General features: G+C 34.2%; 2 pseudogenes; one reads left to right on the top strand and one right to left on the bottom strand.

The window, feature by feature from the left end:
• Positions 1-12248: 12248 nt before the first annotated feature.
• On the bottom strand, positions 12249-17235 carry LOC110281566 (uncharacterized; annotated as a pseudogene).
• Positions 17236-17296: 61 nt separating this feature from the next.
• On the top strand, positions 17297-19122 carry LOC107489900 (protein SUPPRESSOR OF npr1-1, CONSTITUTIVE 1-like; annotated as a pseudogene).
• The last annotated feature ends 253 nt before the right edge of the window (positions 19123-19375 follow it).

The raw sequence follows: 19375 nt of genomic DNA, 5'->3' as shown, positions 1-19375 counted from the left end.
GAAGACACCAAACAAGTAAAAGAAACGAGGATTGATATACTGCAAAAAGAGTACGAGATGTTCAACATGAAGGATGGAGAAAGCATTGATGAAGCGTTTGAGAGATTCTCAATTATAATCAACAACCTTGATGCTATGGGTACAAACTATGCAGAACAAACCTTGGTGAGAAAACTCCTTAGAAGCCTCACAAAAGAATGGGAAACCATTGCCACTGTCCTAACCGAGAGCAATAACCTAAGTCCCATAACCTATGATGAGCTGAGAGAAAAACTCATAGCCTATGAAACCACACACACAAACATCGACTCAAAGAAAAAGGGAATAGCCCTCAAGTTAAAAGTAGAACCAAAAGAGAGTGAGTCTAGTGATGGTATTTCAGATGATGAACTCTTATTTTTTGCTAGGAGATTTAGAAGGATGATGAAGAACAAGAGCAAGTACAAGGGTTCAAGCTCAAAGGAACACAAGATGGACTTAAGCAAGGTGACTTATCATCATTGCAAGGAGGCTAGACACTTCAAGCTAAACTGTCCAACGCTCAAGAAGGAGGACAAAGGCAAGAAAGAAAGGAAAAGAGTACTCATGGCAGCTTGGGAAGATGTTGAGAATGACTCAAATGAAGAAGAAGAATCTGAAGGTGAAGATAAAGACTGCTTCATGGCTGGAAACAACAATCTTGATGAGGTAAACTATTATGATTTGACCATTGATAATTTACATGCTATTATTGATGATCTCACTTTAAATACCTCAAAATTGCTTGATAAGTACAATGAATGCAGATCTGAAAGAGATGTGTTGAGAGCTGAAAATGATTTTTTAAAAGAAAATGTGAAGGAAACTGAATGTGCTTTGGACATTATTGAAGAAAACATATTTTTAAAATCTGAACTTGAAAAATTGAAAGGAAAGCACATTGTGGATCCTTCTCATGAGTTAATTGCTGAAAATGAAAGATTAAATGATACGATTAAAAGGCTGAATGGTGACTTAGCAAAATTTGCTCAAAGTTCTAGTAACTTGGACAAATTACTTGCAAGTCAAAGACCATTATTTGAAAAATCTGGTTTAGGTTATATAGCCAAGGAAGATGCAGTTTTTAATGATTCCTCTATAAAATTTGTGGCTTCTTCATCAAATACAAAAACCACATCTAACAAATCTGGTATTAGGTATATTCCTACACTTGAGGAGAAATTTGATGGAGTTCACACAAGTGAAACTGAACCTTCACCAAAAACCGAACCTACTTCAAACAAGCCAGGTTTGGGATTCAACTCAAAAAATGAGGTAGCTTTCAAGAAACCACCATTTTACAACAAAACCTCATTTTCGAAAAATACAAAGGTTTTCAAAAATTCTGGTGAAAATGCTTTTGTAAAGAGGAATAATTATAACAAAAATCAGTTTGTTAAAAGAAATGCACCTCTTCCAAAAACCAGAAAATTTCAATCATTTAATCATTTCCAGCATGGTAGCTCATCAAATTTTCAGCAACATGCATAAAAAATCACTATTTTAATTGCAAAAAATTTGGTCACTCATATGCACAATGTTTCATTGAAAAGAGAGTTGTGGAAAACCAAATTTATAATGTTGTTTGTGATTTCAATGCACTTGGGCAACCAAGATGGATTAACTTCAAAGGATCCAAATTAATTTGGATACCTAAGGCTACTTGAAACTCTTCATACAGATTTGCCTAGCATCCAAGAACAAAAAGGACATGTGGTACATGGATAGTGGATGCTCAAGGCACATGACTGGAAGGTCAATTTATTTCATCAAACTGAACAAGTATGATGGAGGTTTTGTGATCTTTGGAGATGATGGTAAAGGTAAAATTATTGCTGTTGGAAAAGTAGGTAATGAACAATCTACTTTCATTGGTGATGTATTTTTGGTATGTGGTTTGAAGCACAATCTTTTGAGTATAAGTCAGCTGTGTGATTTAGGATATTTAGTGACTTTCAAAAGACTTGAATGCTGTGTTGTGAATGAAAAGACCAATGAAGTACTTTTTGTTGCCAAGCGTGTTAATAATGTGTATGGACTTACCCTTGATGAACTAAAGGATCAAAATGTAGCTTATTTTCATTCTAAAGATTCTGAAAAGTGGCTATGGCACAAGAGATTGGGCCATGCAAGTATGTTTCAAATAAACAAACTTGTAAAGAAAGAATTAGTAAGATGTATTCCTTTGATAAAGTTTGACAAATATATTACTTGTGATGCTTGCCAAATAGGAAAACAAACTAAAAGTTATTTTAAACCAAATGAAGACATCTCTACTAAAAGGCCACTTGAGTTGCTACACATTGATTTATTTAGTCCAACAAGAACTCAAAGCCTAGGTGGTAAACATTATGGTTTAGTGATTGTGAATGACTATACTAGGTTTGGTTGAGTTTTATTTCTTACACATAAAAATGAAGCCTTTTTGCAAGAAAATTCAAAATGAAAAGGATTTAAAGATTTCTTCTATAAGAAGTGATCATGGAACTGAATTTGAAAATAATTTATTTAAATTCTTTTGTGAGGAATTTGGAATATCTCACAACTTCTCTTGTCCAAGGACACCACAACAAAATGGTGTTGTGGAAAGAAGGAATAGAAGCATACAAGAAATGACAAGAGCTATGCTTTGTGAAAGTAATGTTCCAAAATTCCTATGGGCTGAAGCGGTTAACACAGCTTGCCACATTTTGAATAGAACAATCATAAGGAAATTTTTAAAGAAATCCCCTTATGAACTTTGGAAAGGTTACCCACCAAACTTAGAATACTTGCACATCTTTGGATGCAAATGTTTTGTTTTAAATAACAAGGATAATTTGGGTAAATTTGATCCAAAGGCGTATGAGTGCTTGTTTGTAGGATATTCCACAACTAGTAAAGCATATCGAGTTTATCATCAAGATGCTAGGATTATTGAGGAGTCCATACATGTTACATTTTGTGATACTAACTTGGTGCAAAGTATTTTGGAAGATTGTGATGCAGGGAATCAAGCTCAAAATGAAAATGAAACTGCTCAAAATCATTAAAAAGAAAATTCTGGTCAAGCTGAACCAGAAACTGCAGGTGCTGAAAATTCAAGAGACAATTCCATTTTGTCTCATGAATCTGAAGGAAATCCTGAAACCAGTAGCACCTAGAATTCCTTGGTGACTGAATCTACCTCCAAGTCCAACATACCTCGTGAATGGAGATTCTTGAAGAATTATTCTGAGGAATTTGTCATTGGGGACGTCTCTCATGGGGTGAAAACACGATCTTCCACTAGAAAGGCAATTGAAGGATCAAACATTGCCCTTCTCTCACAAATGGAGCCTCAAAATGTCAAGGAAGCACTTAGTGACCCTTCTTGGGTTAAAGCAATAAAGGATGATCTTCTTGAGTTTGAGAAGAACTAAGTATGGACTTTGGTTCCAAGGCCAAGTGGAAAGAAAGTGACTGGAATCAAGTGGATATTTCGGAACAAGTTAGGAGAAGATGGCAGCATTGCAAGAAACAAAGCAAGGCTGGTGGCATAAGGATATGACCAAGAAGAAGGAATAGACTTTGATGAATTCTTTGCCCCTGTTGCTCAAATGGAAGCAATAAGACTTCTCTTAACTTATGCTGTATTTTGTGGTTTTAAATTATATCAAATGGATGTGAAATGTGCATTTTTGAATGGTGTGATAGATAGAGAAGTGTATGTGGAGCAGCCACCTGGTTTTGAAAATAAAGAGCATTCTAATCATGTCTTCAAATTATCTAAAGCTCTCTATGGTTTAAGACAAGCTCCTATAGCTTGGTATGAGAGACTTAGCTCTTTTCTTTTGAAAAATAGTTTTCAAAGAGGCACCACAAACACAACTCTATTTATCAAGAATTCTAATGATTCTTTTATTCTAGTCCAAATATATGTTGATGACATTATTTTTGGATCAGCCAATGAATCCCTTTGTTCTGAATTTGGAAAACTCATGACAAGTGAATTTGACATGAGTATGATGGGTGAACTTAATTTTTTCCTTGGGCTGCAAATTAAACTGAAAATGGTATTTTCATTCTTCAAGAGAAGTATGCCAAGGAATTAGTTAAAAAATTTGGTATGAAAAATGCCAAACCCATAGAAACTTCCATGCACCCTAATTCAAAATTAGATAAGGGAGAAATGAGAAAGATGTAGATGAGACTAGGTATAGAGGAATGATTGGCTCTCTTATGTACTTAACTTCCTCTAGACCCGATATTGTGCAAAGTGTTGGATTGTGTTCAAGGTTCCAATCCAAACCTAAAGAGTCACATCTTTCTGTAGTTAAGAGGATCATTAGATATGTTCATGGCACATCCATTTTTGGTCTTTGGTATCCTAAGATTGATGATTTTTCTGCAGTTGGTTATTGTGATGCAGGTTTTGCCGGTGATAGAGTTGATAGAAAGAGCACTTCAGGATTATGTTGCTTCCTTGGAAAGTTCTTGAATGTTTGGTCAAGTAAGAAATAGCCAACAGTGGCATTATCCACTGCTGAGGCTGAGTATATAGCTGCTTCTTCATGTTGTTCTCAGCTTATGTGGTTAAAAATACAGCTTGCTGATTACAAATTAAATGCTGAAAATATTCCCTTATTGTGTGATAATATGAGTGCCATTAATATTTCTAAAAATCCAGTCTTGCACTCTAGGACTAAACATATTGAAGTGAAATTTCATTCAATAAGAGAACATATTCAAAAAGGGGATATTAGCATTCAATTTGTTAAATCAGAAGAGCAATTGGCAGATATTTCACTAAACCATTGCCTGAGGATAGATTATGCATGCTTAGGACTAGTCTTGGTATTTTGAGTTATAATTCATTGTTTGAAAATTGCTAATGTGTTTGCTGGAGTATTTTGTCTCATAAACATGTATGAGACAATTATGGGCAGGTGATAAACGTTCTCATCAAATCAGCGTGTTCTGAGCTTGTTTCAAGTAAGAGTTAATTTGGGCCTTTCTCAAAAATCTGATCTAGAGTGGTCCAAAATGTTTCCTTAAATCCAACCATCTCTAGGCCCAAATATGAATGTTACATTTTTGTTTGGTTGAATTTCTGTTGGCCCGTGTGTTTATTTTTAAAAGAGTTTTCATTTAATGCTTTCTGGTCCAAAAAGATTTTCAGTTTAATTTAATAAAGGTTTTCAAAATTTAAAAATTAATTTCCTAGTTTAAAATCAAATAAAATCTTTCTTTTATGAAGTCATGTCTTTTCAAGTCTTTTCAAAAGTGATACAGTTGCATGGTTTGTGAAAAACTTCCTTTGGGTACGGTTACCAACACTCCCTCTCTTCCGTCCATTAACTTCTCCTTAACTCCTCGGTTTCCTCCACTACCTTTACTGCTTCTCTTCCCGCAAAAGTCTAAAACTAACCAAATGAGGAAGAAAGTCATCGCAAAAAGAGCACCACGTGAAAAGCTTCATAAGCTTCCAACATATCCTAGACCATCAACTCGCTCTCAAGATCCTACATTTACTCCCTCACCTTCTCCTCCTACCTCTCCTCCACGAACCGACCCTATGGCTTGCACAAAGAATCCCTCCAGGGTTCCCTCCTCCACCAAACCAATGCCACCACCAAAGGCAACTCCTTCTAAACTGAGCTCCTCAAAACCTGCATCATCCAAGGGCAAACGCCCTGCTGCTGAAGAACCTGCTCCTGAGCCACCACAACCTAGGTCAAGGTCTGTTCCTGTGCATTCTCAGCGAGGTAAAACTCGAGTTCCTCTTAAATCAGTTAGTGAACATGACATTGGGCCTTTTGATCACAAAGCTCACTTTTTGACCTCTCATTCATACTATAATCCTTATAGATTCAAATCTGCCATGAACAATGACTTTTATGAGGGGGTTATTCGGTATCGTACACTGTGTCCATCTTTTCTAGCTGATTTGCCATCTTTGAAAAGAAAAGGTTTTCCATTTGTTAATAACTTGATTTTTCTGGACTGGAATCACCTTTTGACATTCAAAAGCCTATTTATCCCTTATTGGTCAAAGAATTTTATGCCAACATGACATATCATGAAGGCACTACTCACTCATATGTAAAGGGCCGAGACATAGTTTTAAACAATGAAACTATCAGTGATGTTTTGAAGTATACTGATGTTAGGCCTTGTGCTTACACTTCAATTAAGTGGGATGAGGGTTTTGGTATTTCCTACAATGATGCATTAGCACACATCTGTGAACATGTTTCATTAATTAATGGCATCACACCCACTCATAAAGCCCTGGGATATGAGCATGCTCAGTTGCACCGAATGGTCAACCACATTATACTTCCTCAAAGTGGTTCATATCAAAGGGTCTTCTACACTGATACTCTTGTTTTATATGCCCTTCTCACCAAAACTGAAATTTTATTTGCATATTTGATGGTTAGATACATGTTTGACTCTGTTAGGAGTGAGAAAGACAAAACACTTCCTTATGGCATGTTTCTAACTTGCATATTTGAGTATTTTGGTGTTGACTTGACCAATGAGGAGTATCAAAATAGACATTCATATCTAAAAAGAGGTGGTGCAGTGAAACAGCAAAAGGAACCTACTCGATCTGAGAAGGTGGTGTTAGATGATGGAGATGATGAATTTGTCCCTGAGGAATCTCCTGCTCTTTCCACCGAGGGTACTTCCATCTCTACTGGAAAAAAATCCGCTCTGTTGAATGTGGTCAAGGATGTTGTTCAGGAATTTGTCTCCCAATCCAATCATATGATTGCAATGAGTAAGGAACAAAGGAAGCTAGCTAGCAAGCATGAGAATTTTCTAAGGAAATCAAGGGATAGAGTGGCTGTGTTCATGACTTTTATTGATAACCTTCAAAAGGATGAAGACCTTGCCACTGATGAGGATGAGGAAGCTGGTTCAGAGGGGAATGGTTCTGATGCCTAGAATTTGTCTCATGAAAACTATTGCTGCTGATCTTTTTGTCTCATGAATTCTGTTTCTTTTGCTACTGTTGAACTGTTTATTTTTGGATGACTGTAATAACTCTAATACTGCTGCACTTTTGGTTGTTTAATTAGTACTTTGAACTGTGCTCTAACCTTCTTCTGCAGGTTTCACGATACTGTTTTTGTTAATCTTGCTTGTTTTCCGCCCTTGATGACAAAAGGGGGAGTTGTAATTGAGCTTGAACTTGGACTGATGAACATTACTACAGCTAATATTATTTACTTGTGTGATATCTGTCTGACTGTTGCATTAAAACTTGTTTTCAAATGTTGAAAATATTGCTGCCTAATTTTGTGGGTGTTTAAAATCCCTTAGTCAAGATAAAGATGTGTAGCTCTGTGTTATTCTATCTATAAATGAAATGCAAAACAGGAACAAAGAAAAGAAGCATAAATCCAGGGGGTGCAACATAAACATCATTTAAAGAGAAGTTTTCTAACCTTACTAAAATTTAATTCCTTTTGGTTATTGCTTAAATATGTTTGTCATCAAGGAGGAGATTGTTGAGTTAAGAAATTAACTAAATTAATTAGTGATGACAAACATTATTTTTGGCAAAATAAAAAATTAATGTTGATTAATTTTAATTGCATATTACTAATTATTTATAAAATGTTGCAGGCCAAAATTTGAATTATAGCCCAAATGAAATGGAAAATAAAACAAGACTGGTGGGCTGGTTAAACAAACAAAGCCCAAAAGAAACAACCAAAATCAAACGAGTTGCTTAATGGATGTCTGATCCAAGCCCGAGTTGATTTCAATTCCCTCCAAACTTGATCTCACATCACAAGCAACGTTCCTCTCCTCTCTGACCATGTCAAATCACAAACTCAGAAAAGTGAGAAAGAGAAAGAGAAAGCTTCTTCCCTAAGGTGATCATCAAAGAAATAAGAAAGAGAAAGTCCTAGCTTGAAACTCAGAAGTCTATTCAACCATTTCAAACCAAATCATGCTTAGGTTAAAGATAACTCATTTCTTTTTACATGCATCATATCTTCTTCTCTTCTTCCCAACTATCTACAAGTCCAAAAATGGCATACAAGGGAAAGTTGCTCTCTGCCCTAATTTGCTGTGTATGGGGTTCAGATTCGGTTGACCATTGGAAGACTTTTGTGGTTGCTGTATTATGGCTTTCGGTCAAGATAGAGAAGTCAGAAGCAAAGTTTCCACTCTGATGTTTAATGAGAAAAAATGAACGGTTGGGTTGGTGAAGCTCAGTGCTCAAGAAGTTGACCTAGGGTGAGCAACCAAGGAACATACAAGGAGATAAAAAGAAGCTTTCTACTCATTCAGAACCAAGGAGAGAAAACCAGAGTTTGATGAGTTGTGTTCTACAAAGAAGTTTCTCTACTTGGATAATGCTTTCTTTCAAAGAAGTATTCAGCCAATACTGAAGAACTGTAGGTTTGCAAATCTGGTTTTGCACATAGCGAAGAGGCTGTTGATGAAGTCAATCTCCTTCATGTTTTACAAATTGTGATGTACTTTTCTATGTTTATCTTTCTGTAATTTCTTGTGAGAAAAGGCATTGTGAGAAAGCTCAAGTAAAAACCATGAGTGAAAAAAGGCTGAGTGATACACTTGAGAGAAAAGCCTAGAGTTATTTTCTGATTTCTTTAGGTTGGTTAAGTGTCTTGTACCTGTAAGGTATCCCTTTCTTAGTTGGGTTAGCACTAAGATTGAATAGTTAGGTATTAGCATAGCCAATGTCAAGTTAGGTTAGAACTTGAGTGTAAAATTGGTATATGTAATACTGTTAACTATAGTGGAAATTCCTCCATTGTGTTGGAGGAGACTGGACGTAGGTTGCATAGCACAAGGCAACCGAACCAGGATATATGCTGGTGTTAGCTTTTCTCTTTTCTGCTGTGTTCTGTTTTCTGATATTCATGAGACAAAAATAAATTGTCTCATAAATTTCTGCTGCTAAGTACAAACAGAATCAGAATTGAAAGTTTGTTTAAAAGCATAATAACAGCAACGTAAAAGGAAGGCATAGATTCAACCCCCTTCTCTAACCCTACCACAACCTTCAGAGAATATAAACAAATTAAGGTTAAAAAAGAATCCTATAATATTATATAAGATAGATTATTATGTGTAGATAAAAACACAATGAGAATTCTATGGTATAATACAAAGATAGAAGTTGTTATTTGTAATCATTAAAGTGTCTGTTATGGTTACCATTGTAATATTTGATTATATAAAAAAAATAAAAAATATGTATTTAGATGTATATATGTTTAAATTGTTCTTTGTTATTTGTGACCATTAAAATAAACGTTGTAGTTATCCTTGTAATATCTGATTATATAATATATAATTATGTTATTTTTAATTGTATTCATTAGTTACATTTTAAAACTAATATTACAATTGATTACATTTAAAATTGATTGGTTATCCTAATTTTAGTGGAAGTTTAAAAAAATTTATACGTTTATTTTTTATTTCTTGTAACATTTGATCATTTTAGTGGAATTTTAATTTTTTTTTGTACATTAAATTTTATTAGGTGTAACATTTCATAATTTTAATGAGAACTTAAGGTGGAATTTACATTGATTTTAGTTGGACCTTTATTAGGTATAACGTTTTATAATTTTAATGGACCTTAAAGTGAGATTGACATTGATTTTATTCCTTGTAACGTTTGATAAATTTAATGGGACCTTAAGGTGTAAAAAATAAATAATGAGACATATGAAAAAAGAGGAGATATGAAGAAAGAGGAGTAAAAAGCTAACAATAGATCTAGAGCCACTTAAGCTAACATGACATCATGTTAAAAATCTAGGAGGCTAAGAATAAATTTAAAAATTACCTTTAGCTCTCTTTTAATATATTATTAATAAATAATTATCCATAGCTCTTAATTTAATGTTGTCCAAATTGGTAGTGTTAAACTTATTTGCTAGGAATTAATTTGTTATCGAGTTTTGCTAGAGAATCAATTAGAAGTGGAGCCAACTAGTTAAAAAACAGATCTGTTATTAAAAAAAAAAAACAGATTTGAGCTAACTTATATTGTAGTTGGCTTCTAGACTTTTTCTCTCGATCATTCTCTTGCCTCTCGTTCAATTTTTTTTCACTCATTTCTACGAGAGCACACACAAATTCACCGCTCCAAACTCACTTTCATCATTGTGCTACATGAACAAGAATAAACCTATACATAGTTATTCTCTGCATCTATATATCAAATAAGTTGTTGCTGCACATTTACAGATAATTGCCAAATTTAAAAACAGTATCTACCTCATATTATAAAAATTTAGCAATTTGAACAAAATGAGTAAAGGCCATGTTAGGATGCATGCTAAAAATAACAACTAAAATCCTCTAAGTTGTTTATGTACAACACAATAATGCAGAGAGAATTACAACGAATGACATGCATGCTTGCTATCGCAACTACTAATATTAAAGATGAATTTTAATTTCAACCTTCCTAACTTGAAATTGGCACCACGTTCGATCCATTCAAGGGAAGAAAAAAATTTCATTCATGAATGGATTTTATAATAACCAACATTTCAATGACCAGTCCACATCCACATTCTTCACATCAACCATGCTTCTCATACATTTGAAAAGCATAGGTCGGATAATAAAAAAACCCGGCACATGCCAGGTTCATAATAATAAGGATGGAGGCACTTTACTCCTAGTCCTCTGTTAATTTCAGAATGAATCAATATCATATAAATTGTTGCTTAATGTACCAAAATGAAGGCTCGTTTCTTAGAAATGGGAATGCAGCAAGCTTGGCCTATATTGATTGATGCAACATAATGTGTTTCTCCTGTGCCACAAAAATCAAGATTCAAAAACATTCATCTTCTTACCTATAACTCAATGAGTTAAGATAAAGCAAAGAATAAAGCTTCAAATTGACCATGGGCAACAGGGTTATCTATTTGCTTTGCAATTGCATTGTGCTACGAATTCAGAATCATTCAATATATAAATGTATGATACAAAAAAGTTGCTCAAAGTAGCAAGTAACATATTGAATGGTCATCTCAATTTCATAGTTAATCAAACAAGCAGAAGCAAGGGAAGCATCACACTTACCTTAATAAAAAATGTAACACCCTAATTAGCCTAAGCCTTACCTCGCGTCATAAAGCAAAAGTTAATCAAAGGTTATGACAGTTCTAAGGTTATACATATCTTATATAGAAGAAATTAATAATATCTAGAAGCCTGATGAAGAATATCACTCAAAATATGGATTTCAAAAGCACGAAACGTACTAACGAAGCTACTAACTTTAAAGCATAAGAAACATGTATAGAATAACAAAACACCATAGTATAATAATATAATATCATAAGAAGCTAGCCAAGACTCACGGAGTTTAAGCCGACTAGCCAGATACAGACCATATATGAAACCAGACAGTAAAAACAGCTTATACAAGTTTTGTTCCCTCAAACACAAGCCTCTAGGCGAAACGAAATACAAAAGTGAGAGACATGTTCAAAATACATCAAAGGCTCAAAAGAAATATCCGAATCCTCCACTTCTGTCACCAACCAGACAACTCACCGAGGTGGGTTACGACCTACATCTGAAAAACACAACAGAAATATGGTATGAGAACTGGAGGTTCTCAGTATGGTAACAGTTCACAGTGATGTAGGATATAAGATTCCGGGACGCCAAAGGCAATCCTAGACTCCATATCCATCACAAGAATCCAAACTTAAAGCATACTAAACCAAAATAGCATAATATGTAATTCCTTAATACAACTTAAGCCGTAGAACCATAACAGGGTAATCTATCTTAGGGAATTTTTACTCTAGTCAAACATCGCTATCCCACAGTCTTCACCAACCAATCCGCCATGCGATCCCATTGCCACCGCCTTTCGAACCTCCTCAACTCCAGTAAAAGCACAAGTTTATACAATACAAGTAAAATACAAGTAAAGGCATATACAACAATTAATACAAGTAGCAATTAGACATGTTAAACAGATAGGGAGAACAATATCAAGTCGGGAAAGCATATAAACAGGTAGAAAATGCATATAATGAATGCCTGCCCTACTGGCTGTGATATCACATTGTCGGTTCAACTGCCAACCCGACACATCTCCATGGAGATGTTGCCCTTCGGATTCATGGTGTGGGAACCCGAGATATAGTGCTCGGATCATTATTCAGGGTTTTGCGCATGTACGCTCTGATGATCTGAAGGGATGTGAGCGGGATCTATTGCCACCGACCTCACATCTAAGCGCAAGCAGGACGAACCACCGCCCTTATGCCACCGCCGCTGCATTGACAGGCAGGATCCAACCTCGGCTCCTGCCGGGTACATAGCATCTCATAATCTCAATAAAAAGTGATACAGTGGTTTTCAAAACATTTTTTTTTGCACAAGATGGATCCATCACTTCATTCAGAGTCCTCGACTCTTTTCAACCACTGTTTATTCACATCTCAGTTCCTTGCTTTCGTATCTCATTCATCAATCATTCATTATACATCATCAAGCCTTCCCCAAAACAATAGAAACCTAGTACTCCGTTTGCTAACTTTTTCAAATAATAGTGTCTAAAATCCTTAAACCATTTCCCATATTTGAGCACCCAAAAAATATGTCCAAAAGTCTTAAAAAGGTGTTATAGAAGCTTACAACCTTGTTGGGAAGAAGAAATAGTTGAAAACAAAGCAAAATTTGAGAAACAGAGCGTGAGCGTCCGCACAGGGGTGTGCGTGTGCGCGCCCATAAAATTTTTAAAAGTGTGCGTATGTACAGGGGTGTGCGTACGCACAGGTGTCAAAACATAAAAGGGTCTATTCACTCGCACAATCTGTGCCAGCGCTCCCAACAGATTGGCCTCCCCAACGTGTGTGTGCGCACAGGTCTATGCGTACTCACAGGTTATAACTTTCCATTAGTGTGCGCGCGCACAAGTTGTGCCAGCGCTGCAAGCAGATTGCCTACCTCTGCGTGTGCAGACGCATAGGTTTGTGCATACGCACATGTCACCATTTACGCAGAGTATGCGTACGCACAAGGCTGTGCGTGCGCACATACCAGAAAACTCAGAATTCTGTAACTTTGCAGAATTTCCAATTTTCAACATCAATGTTTGAATGATCATAACTTCCTCTACGAAATTCCAAATTTTACAAACTTTATACCGATTTAAAGGGTTTTCAAAGATCTTTAATTCTAAATAAATTTCAATGAATTTTGAAAATCAAGGCAAAAGTTATGATCAAACAAAGTTTGCAAAATTCCTCTTTTACCCAAAATCACAATTTTCACAATTACTTTGCAAAACACAACCAAAACCAAACCAAGCCATTCCCAACCTCCACCTTTCATCAAAATCAACCCTCTATGTCATCTTACACCAATTTACCACATTTTTTCTCATCCACCACATCAATATCAATATATCTCATATGTCATCTTCATTAACAATTTTCCAACTACATTACCAATCAATCAACACCAATATCACATTTATCAACATAATTCACTCCTCAACTTCACAAATCAATAATCCTCATTATATCACTTTTAATCATCAATACCAAACTCAAAATCATCATTTCATCAAACATCATCATATAATATCATTAAACCACTCATCAACCATTCAAATCCAATCCTATCTTATGGTTCACTAGCCTAAGTGTCCATGAATATTATATACTACATAGAGAAAATCGAAACCATACCTTGGCCGATTCCCAATATGAACCAAATGAGCTTTCAACCAAAATCCAACCACCAATGTAGCTCCAACAAGCACCAACAAGCCCCAAACTCACAATAATCAAGCTATATACATATAAATCACCACAAAATCAACCTAGGGCTAAACATAAATTAAAATTTCACAAGAGGTCAAAGCCTCTTACCTTTCTCAATAGATTTGGATGGCAAAACCCAAAGCTAAGCAAGGGTTAGAGTGAACCTAAACATCAATAATCACAAAAACTCACTTAATAAAAAACCCTAGGTACCCAAAATTTTGGAGAGAAGAACTGGGAGGATTTCGAGCTTAACTCTAGAGTTTCTTGGATGGGTTTTATAGATCTCTTCACAAGGAACACGTAGCCGTCGATGGCACGTAAATCGAAGCTCTATAGCTCAAGATATGAGCTTGGGAAGATTGAGGTGAAAATGTTTTCTTCTTCCTCTCCTCCCTTTCTCAATTTCTGAAGTGTGTGTGTGTGTTTATGAGGCTAGGGTTCATTAAATGAACCTTTATATATGTTGGACTTGGGTCTAAATTGGGCTCGGTTCAACCCGTTAGCATTTTTAGGCCGTTTGGCCCAACTTCGGGCCAAACCTTTAAAATTAACATCCGGTTTTCCATTTCTACTGTTTTTCTAAGGTTTTTGATCATTTTTACTTTTTTTCGCGTAGCACCGGGCAATATGACCACTTAATTAACTGGTTCGATTAACTCCGGTTCTTACAAAAAAACACTATGACATACACAAGTGGTGACAACCATATAGCTATGCGGATGCTAATATTGAATCCTCCCTACCTTCTTTCGTAATTGACAGTTATTATCCAGAAAGTGTGTGTGTTAGAAATAGCAATGTCCACAAACAAATGCATGTTTAGAGGAGCAAGGGCTGCTTCTTATGGTTGGGGAATGCTGTTGAGAGCATGATCATCATTATAATTACTTGTGTCATTTTGTATGGATCAGTGAATCGAATATCTTCCATTGTACTACTACTCTCTTGCTTCAATATGTGCATTCCCATCTCTTTTGCAATTAAATATCTCCCATATACTTTATATGAAAGCTTCGCATGATTCCATCCTCTTTCAAAATGTATTTCTTTATAATCAAAATGTTTGTTCATATTAAAAATAGACATTTGATCCATTGGTCTTCCAAATCCATGTGAAACTTGGTTGCCATTGATGGTCACAATGGGTTTTACTTGAAGTGGTGGGGAATGGATGTCATGTTTGAGTAGAATTGCAATGCAAAGAGATTTGGAAGGGAATTCGGTGCCACGAAACCAGAAAGAAATAGAAGGTCCACTGCTGCACCACTCAAACCACCTTGGAATGCTTTCACCTGGCATCACAAAGTGGGTGCTTTTACCCTCGTGCACTTGCTGTCATTCATTCATAATGCAGAAGTAATAGTTTACCATACATTATTAATTTAATATGAATTATGATGTCATCTGCATTCTTAATGATTAAAAAGTAACAATACCTGATTGAGTAACACACTTGTGCCCCTCTGGCTTAATGATTTGCAATTTAATGCTGAGAACTCTTTCAAGTTTGGTGGAATCCCTCTAATCTCCTGAAAATGCTCACAATCATCCACATTGAGATGTCATAGAATGCGAAATTATTGGATGCATTCAGGAAAGACTGTGAAATTATTGCCTCTTAGGTCTAACACATTCAGATTAAAAACCATGCAACAGCTAGTGGAAAAAAAAGTCATATAACAAATTGTTGTTTCTGAGAGAAAGATGATATATATGTGAAGAGGGGAGGGAATGAGTGAGTATTCCATGAAGCCCCTCTTCTTGCTCTCCTGATACCCTTCTCTTATTTTCTCTTAACTCTATCACATTCAAACAGGCGTGGCATCATGCCAATGACACTTGGTATTCTATACATTTCATTCTCCTCCAAATACAAATACCACAATTTAAAAAGGTTACAAAATGAACATTTCCAGTACCAATCAAAGTAAGCGCTTTTAGATTTTTTCCATCTTTTTTTAGAATTTCTAAAAATTTCTCAAATGCTTGAGCATTCAGATAGACTGAGTATTTTTAGTGAGGCCAAATTAATAACAGGTGAAAAACTTCTGAGTTTGGGATATTCTTCAGCATTCAATATTTTAAGTTTAGATAAAAAATCAACTGAAACTGTGAACCAAGATTAAATTACTACATTTTTTGAAAAAAAATTCTTTTAAAGTTTGAAGATTAGACAAATCAGCTATCTCTTTCAAAGAATCATTGTAATCAAAATTCAAAACTTTTAAAGTGATCAACATCAAGAGAAAAAACAAACAAACAAATAAAATTAATGAACAAACTAAAATAAAACAAAATAAACCTGATCATGAGTTTATAAACATACAAAACCATAAAAATAAATTTAGTACGCTTACCTTGGATAAACTATCCAACTTGGGTGATATGTAGAGATAATCAGATAACTTGAGTAAGGAAAGCTTTTCTGGATCAAAATTAGAGAAAAAATATCTCGATGGATATCTCCTCCATTCAAATATTTTTAAACTATTTGAAAGATATTTGGGACCATTGGAAAAATGACAATTTTTTATGATAAGTGTTTTGAGATTTTTTATCTGTTTAAACTTTAAAAGCTGATCCATCCTATTTTACTTCTACATCATCATTTTTCTCTTTTTCCAATCGATCTTCACTTCCTTCCTTTCTAAATGAAGGATATTCCAAATGTATGATTTCAATGGCACTAGTTTCCTTTCATCATACAAAAGTAAAAACATGAATGAATCAAAATATATGTTAAAAAAAGTCTCTAATAAATTTAAGTAAAAAAAAAAACTATTACTTACTTGATTATCTTCTAAAACTTTAACTATATCCTTGTAGAACCATAATTTACTATGCTTTCCAGGCATTTCTGACAATTTTTCTTGATATATATCTTTGCCCATGTCCTCTGTTAGATCATGTAATGTTATTTTGAATTGATCATTCTTTATGAGAGATTTTTCAACCAACATCCAATATGATATTTCATATAACTCTGATAATGAGCTTGAAGTATATTTGTAACTTTCCAGAAATTATATCCTTTAAAACAACAAGCAATATCAAGAAAAACACTTTGTACGTCTTCTCCCAAAGTATTAAAACTAACATGAAGTATCTTACGTATTTTATTATCAAAAATATTTTCATATTGATTCATTGCAGATTTTCACTGTTTTAAATCTTTTCCAAACAAATTAGAACCTATAACTTCCAAAGCCAATGGAAGTCTAGAAGCATAAGTTACTACACGGGTTAAAACATTCTCATACTTTGGGTTGATAATATTCTATTTTAAAAGATTTCCAATGAAACAAATCTAAGGATCCTTCATAATTTAAACCTTGTACCTCATACTAAAATAAAAAAGCATTCAAACTTCATTTTATTATAGAAAGCTACTAATGAATGACTCGTGCAATGCACGAGAAATGCTCTGCACGGTAAAAAAATCCATTAATCGCATGAAAAATACTCAGTACGGAAATAAAAAATACATTATGCATGCATATAAAATAATGTCAACCATCAGTCAAAAGTAATTTTTCTTTTGGAAATGGATTCTACTGATCGAATTCACATGGTAGGGATACATGAAATTGGTGGCATAGGAAAACATCACTTACTCTTGCTCTTTATATCTTGATTGATGACAATTTTGAAGGTGTGTGTTTTCTTGAAAAAGTGAGAGAAATTTCACAAAAATATGGGTTGGTGTATCTTTGAAACAATCAACTTTGTAAGATATTAAGAAAGGAAGGAGTCCAGATAATAGGTGTTAAGGGAGGAATTTCACAAAAACAAAGTATTAGACTCAATCAAATGAAAGTTCTTTTGATTCTAGATGATGTTGATAGCTATTGTGGAAAAATCTTATTGGTTTCATCTTGGAAGCAAAATCATTATTACAACACGGGACAAACATTTGCTGACACTTCATGACATTGAAAGAACATATGAGGTACAAGGTTTAAATAAGGAAGGGTCCTTAGATTTGTTTCATTGGAAAGCTTTTAAAATAGATATTGTCAACCCAAGGTATGAGAATGTTTTAACCTGTGCAATAAATAATTTATGCTTTTGAACTTCTGTTGGCTTTAGAAATTATAGGTTATAATTTGTTTGGAAAAGATTTAGAACTGTGGGAATCTGCAATGGATCAATATGAAAAAGTTTTTGATAATAAAATATATAAGATACTTCAGGTTAGTTTTGATACTTTGGGAGAAGATGTGCAAAGAGTTTTTCTTGATATTGCTTGTTATTTTAAAGGATATAATTCATGGAAAGTTACAGATATACTTCAAGCTCATTATGGGAGTTGTATGAAATATTATATTGGAATGTTGGTTGAAAAATCTCTCATAAAATAACATTATATGATCTAATGGAGGGCATGGGCAAAGATATATATCGAGTAAAATTATCAGAAATGCCTAGAAAGCATAGTAGATTATAATTCTACAAGGATATAGTTAAAGTTTTAGAAGATAATCAAGTATGTAATAGTTTTTTTTACTCGAGTTTATTAAAGACTTTTTTTAATAAATGTATTTTAATTAATTCATGTTATTCCTTCAAAGTTTTTTTTTTCTAATTTTGATCCAAAAAAGCTTTCCATACTCAAGTTGACTGACTATCTCTACATGTTACCCAAGTTGGATAGCTTATCCAAGGTAAGCGTACTAAATTCATTTTTATGATTTTGTATGTTTGTAAATTTTTGATAAGGTTTATTTGGTTTTATTTTAGTTTGCTTATTTATTTTATTTGTTTGTTTGTTTTTTCTCTAGATGTCAATCACCTTGAAAGTTTTGAATTTTGATTACAGTGATTCTTTGAAATAGATACCTGACGTGTATAATCTTCAAACTTTAGAAGAATTTTCTTTCAAAGGATGCAGTAATTTAGTGTCAGTTCACAGTTTATTTGTTTTTTATCTAAACTTAAAATATTGAATGCTGAAAAGTACCCCAAGCATAAAAATTTTCTACAGTTATTAATTTGGCCTCACTGGAAAGACTTGGTCTATTTGGATGCTCAAGCCTTGAGAAATTTCCGAAAATTCCAGAAAAAGATGAAAAATCTAGATACTTTAATTGGCACTGAAATAAAAGATTTGCCATGTTCATTTTGTAACCTTTCTAGATTGCATCATTTAGATTTGGAGAAGAATGAAATGTATAGAATACCATGTGTCATTGGCATGATACCACACCTGTCTTGGTGTAATATTACATTAGGAAGAAATAAGGGGAGGGTATCAAGAGAGCACGAAGAAGAAGAAAATTGGGAAAACAAAAAATACATTAATCGCACGAAAAATGCTCAGCATGGAAAATAAAAAATTACATTATGTATGCATATAATATAATGTCAACCATTAATCAAATAAAATTAACATAGAAAATTTCTCCATTGAATGAAAATTTGAAATTATTCCTTACATGTTAATTACTAATGTTAAGAAGCTTGTTTATGTCATATTACATAACAAAAGATAATTTTTCATGTTCATTGTATAAGAAAAAAATTAGGAGTGAAGTGCCACTCGAACCCAGAGCTAGCTGGTTCTCTCCGAAATGCGTTGAGGCGCA

The sequence above is a fragment of the Arachis duranensis genome, chromosome 5, assembly GCF_000817695.3.
Source record: "Arachis duranensis cultivar V14167 chromosome 5, aradu.V14167.gnm2.J7QH, whole genome shotgun sequence".
Lineage (NCBI taxonomy): Eukaryota > Viridiplantae > Streptophyta > Magnoliopsida > Fabales > Fabaceae > Arachis > Arachis duranensis.
The sequence above is the reverse complement of the archived record's forward strand: the minus strand, read 5'-3'. Positions and strand labels throughout refer to the sequence as shown.